This window comes from Octopus sinensis, linkage group LG3, assembly GCF_006345805.1.
Source record: "Octopus sinensis linkage group LG3, ASM634580v1, whole genome shotgun sequence".
Classification (NCBI taxonomy): domain Eukaryota; kingdom Metazoa; phylum Mollusca; class Cephalopoda; order Octopoda; family Octopodidae; genus Octopus; species Octopus sinensis.
In genome coordinates, this window is record NC_042999.1 from 1,119,402 (window position 1) to 1,126,901 (window position 7,500).

General features: G+C 37.1%; 1 long non-coding RNA gene across 1 annotated transcript in view; it reads left to right on the forward strand.

The window, feature by feature from the left end:
• LOC118762698 overlaps positions 1-7,300 on the forward strand; it is an 18,679-nt gene extending 11,379 nt beyond the window's left edge. Inside the window, exons 2-3 of the long non-coding RNA XR_004998451.1 lie at positions 4,569-4,571; positions 7,290-7,300. This is a non-coding gene — a long non-coding RNA (uncharacterized LOC118762698). The remainder of the gene's footprint in view (positions 1-4,568; positions 4,572-7,289) is intronic.
• The last annotated feature ends 200 nt before the right edge of the window (positions 7,301-7,500 follow it).

A 7,500-nucleotide genomic window follows, 5' to 3' on the forward strand; every position in this document is an offset into this window, starting at 1 on the left:
TTATTACGAGAGCTCATTAGATGTTTTAACGCTTAGCATTTGTGGGGACTAATAAGTGAAGGTGACGATGATTTTCTGCCGTTTAAAAGCTAGGAGGATGTTATACAACACTTTACGTAACTGTAAGAGTTTCCTTAAGCTTTTGAAAGGACTAAGATGACGTGTCCCTATCATAGGATCATTGTGAGGGATGTTGTTGCCTAATCTGAGGTGATGACTGGTTGAACTGATGAATGAAAATGTGTTTTTTGGGGGCTGCACGAAGAAGTAACTGATAATACCCACGAACGTTTAACGGAAGATTTTATTGTTGCGCATAGAGTTTATATACGTTGCTGTTTTAGAAATAACATCAGTAATAAATTACATACTGGGAGCGATATACTGCTTCGGGTTTACGGTAAAATTACTGATGTATCAACCTGTGGCTGACCCAACCTAACTGGAAACAATTATGTTGTATTCGTGGCTGCAGGGTTCCCTGTTATCTATCTGCGTTCTGTCCTAACTTTCTTCTTGAATCGCCTAGCTGTGACAAGAATGGAGACACATTGCATAGCTGTCCCAACATGGCAAGAGGTGAGACGTGTGAATGAGTTGGCCCGTCTCAACACTGTGTAAATATATCTGACAGGAGCGGGGTGGGTGCGTTTCGCTCAGCAGCCTTCAACATTCTGTATAGAGTTTGCTGCCAAAAGCGGCTTTATATAAGCTACAAGGAGGAAGTTTTAGACGGTCGAATTACGTGATGGCTCGATGCTGATTGGTCAGTTAATCGGCCAATCACGTGAAATGGCTGTAACCAGCCTTGACGATTGCACAGTTATTCAGCAATTTGGTTTCGAATCTGCTACAGTGTAATAAGAAACATCGTATCTAAAATACGGGAGACCGAGAAAAAATTAATTAGAAGATCTTTGATAATGGGAAACTTAATTATGAGATGAAACAGTTAAAGCAGAAGTTGATTTCAAAGGCAATAACATTTTAACCAGCGGAGCCCTCAAAACTGAAAGCCCTTTATTATGAGATCAGAATGCTAAGTTTCCAATAGATCTGTGTTCCGCTTAAATAATTTGTGTTGCTATTTTGTTGCGTTGCTCACAACATTTGTTGAAAACTTTTATTCTAAAGAGATTAGTTAAGTTTTGTCAAGAGAAAGAAATGAAAAAAATCTACTCTTTATATTTACGAATATCATTTCGTAAGCAAAATGAATTCACTTAAGAATTTGTTCATGACATGAATAAATAAACTCTATTATTGTTGTAGTTTAACTCCAGTTCCGGTTCGTCTAAGCAGACTTATGGTTAAAGACATTCAAGTTGATGTGACTGTCTTTTTCTCGAGACATAGTACAATTATGACTGTTCCAATGTGGTTTCTCTTTCTTGCATTTTTAAACTATATAGCTTGTGATGTCGAAATTATAAGGACACAGATCGTGTCCTAATATATAAGCTTGTGATTTCGAAAATACAAAGACACAGATCGTGTCGTGTGGCCAGCTGGAGACGACGTCTCCTGGAGCTAAATAACAGCAACATTCGTCCTAAACCAGGATTGCCCTGTTATGGTGGCAAACGATCTTTACATCAATATTGTTATTACAAGTTTATTTTGCGTGCATAATCTTACATGTGTGTCATCTTGCGCTGTGGACTCTGAAGTCAACCTGTAGTGGAATACTAAATACTTCGACTGCAGCTCCTTCAGAATAAGCGACATGAAGCTAAAGTGTCATATCAGTGATCAGGGATGGGTGATGCGCTGTAAAAACACCCACAAGATGGCACTGAATGCTGTGCATGGTCTCCTGATAACCCTTGAAACATAGTGGTGTCTGCTAAATGCAGCTTTAGATTGTCAGTACTTCCAGTAGCAAGCTCTTTGCAAATTTCCTCCCAGCCAGATGGCTCCGGGTTCAGTGCCACCGAGTGGTGGCACCTTGTTCAAGTGTTTTCTGCTATAGCCTCGGGCCGACCAAAGCCTTATGAGTGAACTTGGTAGACGGAAACTGAAAGAAGCCCATCGTGTATATATATATATATATATACATATATGTGTGTATGTATGTATGTGAGTATATGTTTGTGCGTGAGTGTGTATGTATATGTGTGTATATGTTGGTGTGTCGTGTTTGTCCGATGTTGGTGTGTTTACGACCCCGTAACTTAGCGGTTCGGCAAAAGAGAACGATAGGATAAGTACTAAGCTCACAAAGAATAACTCGTGGGGCCGATTCGTTCGACTAAAGGCGGTGCTCCAGCATGGCCGAAGTCAAATGACTGAAACAAATAAAAGAATATATATATGTATGTGTGCGTGCGTGTGTGCGTACATATGTATGTAAGTATGTATGTATGTGTGTGTGTGTATATATATATATATATATATACATACACAGCGAGAGATGGAGAGAGGGGGATAACTACACATAATATAAAAAATATATGTAAATGCGAAAGCATGTATACATACACACATACACAAATCTGTGCATATATAAAGAGTGAGATAAAGAACGAGATATGGATAAATACAAAAGTCTATGTGTGTGTGTGTGTGTTGTGTGTGTGTGTGTGTGCGCGCGTGAGTAAGTATATTGAGAGTAAACGAATATATATGTCATTATGAGTGTGTTTGTGTGTGTGAATAGATAATATATACATATATAATTACAAAACATACAAATCTACACATACATACATACACACATGCATACATACGTACATACATAAATGCATACATACATACATAAACATACCCTATTGTTGATGTTGAAATTCCAATGAAGGGACCTTGGATATAGGTTAGAAACTAGTTCTTTCTCTATTGAAATAAACTGAATAAATACACACATAAGCGTAGGAGTGGCTGTGTGGTAAGTAGCTTGCTTACGAACCACATGGTTCCGGGTTCAGACCCACTGCGAGGCAGCTTGGGCAAGTGTCTTCTACTATAGCCTCGGGCCGACCAAAGCCTTCTGAGTGGATTTGGTAAACGGAAACTGAAAGAAGCTCGGCGTATATAAGTATATATATATATATATATATATATATATATATGTGTGTGTGTGTGTGTGTGTGTGTGTGTGTGTATGTGTCTGTGTTTGTGTGTCTGCGCTTGACCCCCCCAACATCGCTTGACAACCGATGCTGGTGTGATTACGTCCCCGTAACTTAGCGGTTCGGCAAAAGGCACTGATAGAATAAGTACTAGGCTTACAAAGAATAAGTCCTGGGGTCGGTTTGTTCGACTAAAGGCGGTGCTCCAGCATGGCCGCAGTCAAATGACTGAAACAAGTAAAAGAGTAAAAATGAGTAAATCCACACATACACACAGGAACCACATCTCTCTGGTAACCACACGTGACTAAGACTTTGAGTTAACTAATCGGAAATAAATAGGAAACCATGAGCCGTGACAATAACACAGTGTAAAATGACTCACTTACTTGGACAATGAAGAGAAAAAAACGTTTGCAGACCAAGCAGCCTTCCAGAACATTCTTTTTCAAAGAAATATTAGAAATAAACAGTAATTTAAACAAGCGGAAAATGGCGGAAAATACAGTACAGAAATTGTTACAGTTGGGAAATTACGTATAGATTTTAATGAATTAAAAAATATATATTTCAAGTATATAGCAGGAAAAGACAAATTAGAAATCAATTTGTTTTGAAAAATGGAAAAAGGAAAAACAATATTCACGCTCACCTAAGTATATAAGAGTTAAACGGATAAATACAAGCATATATGTAATTACATGTACATATATATATAGACGCCATGATAGATCGTTAACTCCTACACGCATATTTTTCTCTCTTGTTTTTTTCTGTGTATTTTTCTGTCGAAGAGCGTAGGCTCGAAACGTAAAAGAGTTTTTCTATTTCTATTCCTGAGCGCTATACTAATACATTTGTTTGTTTGTACTCCACCTGCCTTCGTCTTTTGTTTATTTTCGTAAACTTTCCCGTTATATATACATGTATATATATATATATATATATAAATCCTTAAAAATGTTTTAGCCCGAAGGCCGCGGCCATATATATATATATATATATATATATATATCAGGTGATGCTATTAAGTTAGACATTGCCTGGACCAATCTTTGGTCGAAACCTCTAAGTTTATCTAAGTTTGTATATGTATACATATTTATATATATATATGTGTGTGTGCGCGCGCGCGCGTGTGTGTGTGTCTGTGTGTGCGTGTGTGTCTGTGTGTGTGTGTGTGTAAATATACATATTCAAATTCATGCTCACCACATTGCCTTCCTACTGAACCGGACATCAGAAAATTGCCCCGCCAATGATTGCAAAGCCTAAAATTTTTTATCCATGAAGAGCACTTAGATTGCGCAAGCCTCCGCCAATGCAACACCAACGTTCTCTCAACAATTTTTAAAATGAGAATATCTGAAATAATCTCCACTGCTCTCACAAACGAGAATACTAAAAATGAACCCGAACGATATTAAAAATTAAGTAAAAAACAGGAAAAATAATCTAGAATCCTTGTCTAGTACCGGATCGATCCCAAAATCTATTCAGTTCGTGCCAGTCATGAGGCCAAACATGCCTGTAAGTTTCATTGGAATCCATCGAGCGGTTCTTAAGATATCTTGTCTACGGACAAACAAACCAACAAACAAACACGACTGAAAACAGTACCTTCGCCTCTGCTAAGGCGGGGCTAATAAGGCTTGCACAAAATCCTCACAGATCCTCTCCACCCCATTGACATGGTCCAAAGACAAGCCAGGGAAAGATATCTTGTGCCAATATGGATCGCAGGCTGAAGAATATGGGAGCATCTTGACCTTGTGTGCAAGCAAATGACCCCAACATATTCAATGCCATTCTCTGCATATCAGGTCTTATCAGAGTGAACTTCTCCTAGAGATATGCTATAAAGATGCCTAGTGTGGATACCGGTTTAGTCACCGACGACCGCACCATGCAACATGCTGTACTCGATTCCTTGTTATATTCTCTACATATTCTTGTCGTGTTAAAACCTCATTATATATCGAAGCGAGGTGAATAACATCGCAGCTGTGTCTCGAGAGAACGATAGATGCACTTCACCGTTATTGCAGATTGTCAATGACGCGCTCACGTTTATAACTTGCTAAGATGCATTCATGCATCAACATACAGGCAACATTGAATAATACAGTTCAATACCCAAATTTGGAAGTATTCTTTGGGTAAGAACGGGAAATATGGTATTCCTTTCACCTTTTATTCTTTTACTTGTTTCGCTGCCTTAAAGGGTCGTAGTATGTTGACTCCAGGAATTATTCTTTCTAAGCCTAGTACTTATTCTATCGGTATCTTTTACCGAACCGCTAAGTTACAGGGACTCAAACACACCAGCATTGCTCCTCAAAGTATGGTGGTGGGGGGGACAAAAACAGACACAAAGATACGCACACACATGAATATATATATATATATATATATATATATATATATATAGATATATATATATATATATATATATATATATATATATATATATATATATATATATGTATATACATATATATATATATATGTATATATATATATATATATATATACATATATATATATATATATATATATATATATATATATATATATATATATATATATATATACATATATATATATATATATGTATGTATGTGTATATACGACGGGCTTCTTCCTGTTTCCTTCTACCAAATCTACTCGCAAGGATTTTGTCGGCCCGAGGCTATAGTAGAAGACACTTGCCCAAGGTGCCACGAAGTGGGACTGAAACCGGAACCACGTCGTTCCCTTACTCTCTGTCTGCCTGCCTGCATGACTGTCTGTCTATTCCTCTCTCTGTCTCGTCGAAGAAGAGTATCACGGGCCACCGCAAACAACCACTATTTATATCGGCTGTTATGTATATAAATATATGTATGTGTGTAAGTATGCGTGTAAGTGCGTATATGCACATGTACATTTATATTCATGTACACACGCACACACATATATATTTATATACATACACACACAGATGCGCACATAAACATACATACAGGCATACATACATACATGCATATATATATATATATATATATATATATATATATAAATATACATATACATAAACGTAGATACACACACGTATATATATATAGATATATATATATATATATATATATATATATATATATAATATATATATATATTATATATATATACATATATATATATTTACTTACGTATGTATATATGCATATACGTATTTATACACCCACGTTTGTATATACATATAAAATTACAAATTCAATTATGAATGTTTCCAAGAACCAATTCCCAATACATACGATTTTCGTTTATCATTTGTACAATAACGTCTTACCAATTTTGTAGTGTCCCCATTATTTACCATTTCTTCATAAAATATAGTCTGAAGTATAAATCTTGTAATAAAAAAACGTTGGTGTTATTTTGTCTTGTTTCTCGAAGTTTCTTTTAAACTATTACATTAATGAGTGTAGAATTATAAAGTTCAACATGCCATCTCATCATTAGTATCTGTCATCAATTATGGCTGTCTGCTGAAAATGTATTTAATGTAGATAAACAATAAGGTTACTGAAGAATTTTAGGAAAACTCGATGGTGTTCAAAATAATCAGTACATATCAGGGTTAGGGTTAGGGTTAGGCGCAGGAGTGGCTGTGTGGTAAGTAGCTTGCTTACCAACCACACGGTTCCGGGTTCAGTCCTTCTGCGTGACACCTTGGACAAGTGTCATTTACTATAGCTTTGGGCCGACCGAAGCCTTCTGAGTGAATTTGGTAGACGGAAACTCAAAAGAAGCCCGTCGTGTTTGAGTGTATGTGTTTGTCCACCAACATCGCTTGACAATTGATGATGGTGTGTTTACGTCCCCGTAAGCTAGCGGTTCGGCAAAAGAGATGGTAGAATAAGTACTAGGCTTACAAAGAATAAGTCCTAGGGTCGATTTGCTCGACTAAAGGCGGTGCTCCAACATGGCCACAGTCACATGACTGAAACAAGTAAACGAGTAAATTACTATCAGGAATAAAATTATATATGTGACTTAGTCGTAGACAGAGCACAGACAGAAACACACTCGCACACGTATATCTGTGTTTGGGTCAGTGTGTGCTTGTAGGTGTACGTGCGTGTACATGTAGAGACATGCTTAATGCGTTAGATCGAATCCGGACCTGAGAAGAGCTATCACTGCTGGAGTAATCCCGGAAGAAAGGTCTCAACGTAGACTTGTGTAAATACACGTTTAGTTTGGGCTGTGAGTAAGGTCATTCACTTGTAGGACTTATACATTCACAGGCGCGCGTAACGCAGCTTGGATAACGGACAGAGTCAATAGCTATTGAAAAGGTTGCAAGACGCAACGAAAATTTTAGACAAATAAATAAATGAGTGGAAATTTTACCGGTGAGTGTGTTAAATTCTAAGGCACTAAAAGA